This window comes from Protomyctophum parallelum, assembly GCF_964188405.1.
Source record: "Protomyctophum parallelum genome assembly, chromosome: 6".
Taxonomy (NCBI): Eukaryota; Metazoa; Chordata; class Actinopteri; order Myctophiformes; family Myctophidae; genus Protomyctophum; species Protomyctophum parallelum.
Genome location: NC_139701.1, coordinates 33,193,086 through 33,199,085, shown reverse-complemented (window position 1 = coordinate 33,199,085; position 6,000 = coordinate 33,193,086).

Below are 6,000 nucleotides of genomic sequence, written 5' to 3'. Positions count from 1 at the left end.
ACCCTCATTATGCACAAATAGTTCATTCTCCAATCAGGACTCATAAAGCTGTCATCGATCACAGGTTAATGTAGAAGCTTAGTCACTTGCACAAAGCAGAGAGCTGGACGGGACGGGCACACCCAGGGCTAATGGCTTTAAATGCCACTGGCTGCAGCTATCGGCCAACCCTCCACTACTTGGCGAAGGTTCAGGTTATTGTATCGTAACAATGAGGACAACTTCGGTCTCAATTCAGGTCACCCTTTGTCGTCAGAATTCTAACCGTTGCATTGGTTAGAGGGCCAATAAGGCCAATAATGCTTGCCTGTAATATTTGCAAGCATTCGGATGCTTTTATGAGCAAACATGGTTTACATACTTAGATGTCCAATAACAAGACTGCCATACTAGATAAAAAACAAATACACGTGTGGGAAGAGAGACATATTGTACAGTACAGTAGGCAGCCTAGTTGTTAATGTAACAGTATTTTTTGACAATGCTTACCACAAAGATTTAAGACACAATACCATAAACACCAAATTATGAGAGATCATAAATTCTAAATAATAACAACGTGATTTATTTAATGGGACCTATCTTGTGTCAGAGGCACTAAATCCGTAATTTGGTCATTTAGCATGAGGCGTACCCCCATAAGAATTGTTATCTTGTACCCCAGCCTAAATCCCTAAAACACCTCCACTAACCATTACATTATGCATAGGTGTGGTTTGGGCGTTACAATAATGAAACCAATCACCGTGCCACAATATTGCCTTTAAGAGAATCCATTATCCATTATCCATTATCCATTATGCCCAGTGATATCTTGCCTTACACTATGGCCCATATAAGAACCACGCATGTCGCTACCTTATGGCTTTTACATAATGATTTATATAACTCTGAGGATGCATGTATGACACGTAATGGACACCACGCCGTCAGTGGTGGGAAAAGTATCAATACTGCAATATAAAACGACTCCGTTACAAGTAAAAGTCAGAATTCAAAATGTACTGGAGTGAAATCAACCAATCAATCAATTCAATCAATCACTCGCAATAAATCAGGGACTTTGGGCATACTTAGGGCCCAATATCTAATATCATAAAAATAATTTCCTTGATTAATATGAGAAAAGTCCCATATTACCCAACCTCAATTCAATACCAAGGCATCACATTGACATATCTTCGGCTACACGGTAAAATCCAGTGTGGTGGTCCATTTGGTTACACAACTCTCTGGGTTAAATGAACTGAACACTGAGGAATTTTACTGTGTAAGCAGTCCTTTGAAAACCTCCATGTAGGTAACTGTTCATTGTTGTTCCGTCTACAGAGACACTGCACCATATGCCCTCTGCACTTATCAGATGGCCCCACTTACAAAGGAATACAAAACCCCATTTAACCAGGATAATGATGTAATACAGTAAGAGCTCTCTCTCTCTCTCTCTCTCTCTCTCTCTCCTCTCTGTCTCTCTCTCTCTGTGTGTGTGTGTGTGTGTGTGTGTGTGTGTGTGTGTGTGTTGTGTGTCTCTCTCTCTCTCTCTCCTGTCTGTCTGTCTGTCTGTCTGTCTGTCTGTCTGTCTGTCTGTGTCTGTCTGTGTCTGTCTGTGTCTGTCTGTGTCTGTCTGTGTCTGTGTCTGTCTGTGTCTGTCTGTGTCTGTCTGTGTCTGTCTGTGTCTGTCTGTGTCTGTCTGTCTCTCTCTCTCTCTCTCTCTCTCTCTCTCTCTCTCTCTCTCTCTCTCTCTCTCTCTCTCTCTCTCTCTCTCTCTCTCTCTCTCTCTCTCTCTCTCTCTCTCTCTCTCTCTCTCTCTCTCTCTCTCTCTCTCTCTCTCTCTCTCTCTCTCTCTCTCTCTCTCTCTCTCTCTCTCTCTCTCTCTCATGCTATTAAAACAGAAATGCCTTAAAAAGTCTTTCAAAACTAGATGTATACTAATAACTAGCAATGCTAGTCTAGCATTGATCTTGGACTTCATGTGGCCATAGTCTATGAGGTCATACTAAATCCTATGTAAGGGGGGGGGGGGGGGGGGGTTAGGGGTTAAGTATCTTGCTCAGGGACACTTCAACACAACCTTGGCCTGGAATCGAACCTGGAACAGGCAGGCTCATTCATACACGGCCGCCCTACGTCAGTCAATGATCTATGACATATCTATGAGGCGCGATTAGATGTTTCGTAAAGGTTTCAGGCTGATCCAACTGCCATTCACTTCCATTATCAAATCAAAAGTTCACAATATCATTAAATATATGTGGAGAATGTGCATGAATGTACACATCATCAAACATTTGGCTATTTTTGCCAAACGTTTGCCATATCTATGACATGCCCAGCATAGGGATGCTAGGGTTCATGTGGTTAATAAAACACCCTAACCCTACACACTATAATACAGCATTGCATCTAAAAAGGTAACTGGAGAGCTAACGCCCAATGTAGCTGTTTGATTTCAGAAGACCATAATAGAGTTTTGGGTCACAGTGCCTGGCCTGGGGCCGATCATTATAATGTACCACCACTGCCAGAGATGAGACACATACACCTCCACACAGTACTGTACACCTGATAACGTGTCAGTGGTCGTAACACAAGGAGGAGTCTCAGTCAACACAATACAGATACGCCGCTCAGGTGACTCATACGGTAATAACCAAATTCCCTTTGTTTACGCTCAAACGACGCGCCGAGGAGGAGGAGTCTGCCGGACACTTTACGTAAACGGATGTGTGAGCCATACGGCCATACGGTGTGGTTGACACACCGCATATCTCAGATGTGTGGCTTTTACATAATGATTTATATAACTCTGAGGATGCATGTATGACACAGGTAATGGACACCGCGTCATCAGTGGTGGGAAAAGTACACAAATGTTTATATAAGTATCAATACTGCAATATAAAACGACTCCGTTACAAGTAAAAGTCAGGAATTCAAAATGCACTGGAGTGAAAGTACAAAAGTATTGACAGAAAAATGAACTTACAGTGCCAAAAGGGAAAGTACTCATTGTGCAGAATGTCCCATTTCAAGTTTCCAAATGTATTGTAAAACTCTTTTGAGTTCACAATGCATCGCATTGCGACGCAATGTGAGCTTGTAAATTGACTATTTTCAAATCGCTGAAATGTATATAGGGCTGAAGTCGTTAGTGTATGCTTTGTAATAATAATCAAAAATAGTAAAAGTACAATATTTGCCTCTGAAATGTAGTGGGAGTCGAAGTAAAAGTATAATTAGAAATTGGAAATACTCAAGTAAAGTACAAACACCTCAAAATGGTACTTAAGTACAGTACTTAAGTAAATGTACAGTACTTAGTTACTTTACACCACTTGGTAACTTCTCGCATGTCCCCAGAGGATGGCTCTGAGTGTCTGCACATTGTGCAAATGGCCTAGTGCCCTGAAGTCTCCGTCTGTGAAATGAAATCGGCATTGTTATTAGAACGTTATCAGCAGGCACAGGGACCCTTAAGGGGCCATTTCTACACCCTCAGATTTAGATTTACATGCAATATTGCAGTCCGTAAGGTCATTAAAGATATGGGTTTGGGGTGTGAATTTGAGCATATATCTGGATAAAAGATACTTTTAAGTATTAAGTATTCAAAGTGAATTAAATTAAAAGTGCATTTCTATTTAATAGAGCGCCGAAGTCCTGACGTCACTCGAATAATATAATAACAGAATAACATGGGGTAATCTTAAACTCGTCTCATATAAGAATTGTGGTTGGCGATATTGTCGGGAGGTGTTTCTATCGTTTACGACCAAAAAGTACATGAACCTGTGGATTTAGCGCCCTCTACCGATATTGACGTCAGACTTCGGTCAGACTTCGGTGCTCCAATGCATTGCTGTATTACATTTTTGAGAATTTCTGCACAAAGAAAATAGATTTCTAGAAATTAAAAAAACTTTAGAAATTAGAAAATATCAGATCTACAAGCTCACTCCACAACACGCCATGATGTGATGTGTTGTTAGCTTGTAGATCTGCTATTTTCACTATATTTGAAATTGGTCTTAAATGGTTAATTCATAATGTACTTTTTCTGTTTCTAGAAATGTATAGTGGAGTCAAAAGTACAATTTAGACTTTGTAATGTAGTGGACTGAAAGTCATGCTCCAAAAAAGTACAAATACTAAAGTACAGATACTAAAATAAATGTACATGGCCGTACAGTACTTGGATTTAGGTTTAGGGATTGATTAAGGTCAAGATCATGATTTAGTTCCAAACATATTAGAATGTTTCAGGCACGAGGAAGAAGAAGTAATATATACATCTTGTGTCTGTGCATGTGCATACTGTATATCTGAGTGTGTTTCAGGCAGGAGAAGTAATGTATACATCTTGTGTCTGTGCATGTGCATACTGTATATACTACTGTAAGAAGAAGAAGAAGAAGTAATGTATAATGTGCATCTTGTGTCTGTGCATGTGCGTACTGTATATCTGAGTGTGTTTCTTGTGTAATCAATCTCCATGGCCAGAGGGATGGATGGGGCTGTGAATGGATTTAGTAACAATGATTATGGCTCTCTCCTCCATGGAAAGATAACTTACATAATTTAAGGTATATTGCACACCATAACACCCATACACAAAGGCACTGCTATTTTAAGGAAGGACTCGGTTTACTGAAATATTCTAAATTTAGTTTTCATTGTGGTTTGGTTGAGACAAATGTTCTGCACTTTCAACGTATTGTGCTTCTGCTCTGACAATGATTTGATTTTTCACCACGACGACTTGATTAGATATGCTTTGAAAAAACGTACAAACAATGATCTTAAACTGAAGAATCTAGGGATACAGTGAAAGTTTCGGTGTTGTGGAATGATGCTGTCATTCATGGTAAACATGTGCACTCCGTCACCTGGTGTCACATGTGACTGTTTTCGCCCGAGGAGGATTTGGATGTTGTGTCTCTCCCGTATAGCCAGCCACAGGCCAGGTGAAGTAATGCTTGCCAGTGAACCCGTGCAACATGGCGTGACTAGGAAAGCCAGCTGCCACAGAGGTGTCGAAAACCTCTTTCTATACTCTCGCTTTAACGGCTCACCAGCGTCACTCCTTCCGTGTTGCTCTCCCCATTTCAAATCTCCAACACTTTTTTGACGTAACTGCTTGAACCCTATAGTATCCCCTACGAGGGACATTTGCCAAAATTAGATCAGATATTTTTGGGTGTAGATGGGGGACAAGATGGACCAAGTACAGAGCAAACTATTCAACTAAGTATTAGATTACTAAGTATAGAGGGTTTATAAAGTGGTTGAAATGCTTGTTATGTTGGACTGAAGTGATTGAATTCAATATAGTAATGTAATCTAATTAATGTATCTATGAATGTTTGATATGTGTATGCTGTATGTATGTTTGTCTATGTGGGTACACATGTATACATATGTTTTATTTTCCATATCAGAAATGTTTTTTTAGAATTGATTGTGATGTTGTTTCTGTCCTCGGAGTGCGGTGTAGTCATCAGCCATGTCAGTTATTATTTTATTGTTTTTGTCTTTTTCTTTGATGGTTATGTTTTGTCTCTTTTTATTGTAAATCTCTTGTTTTGTTTGTTTGTATGTTTTTGCTATTTTTTGTCCAATCTGTAACTTACTGGTTAAACATTATTGAAATGCTTGTATGCCAAAAATCATAATAAACAGATGTTTTCAAAAAAAGTGGTTGAAAAGAGAAACGGATGGGGGTCTGAGAAAAATCCAGTTATATTATGACTACTCGTTCTACATCGCCTACCCTCTCTAGGTTCAAGTGTGAGGGAACACAAACCTGTTGTTTGTTCCTTCCTGGAGAAGGGGGGACAGAAGGTGAGACACGGGGGAAAGAGGGGTGAAACTGCTGAGCAAGCCGTTCCCTCCTGCTGCCTGTCGGCGTCTATCAGCTCTTCCAGGCTTTGACACTCTAAATGCCCTCTAGAGACACACCTTTAGGCGTCCCGGTGAAGCACCCTCATGCTGGAAGGAGCA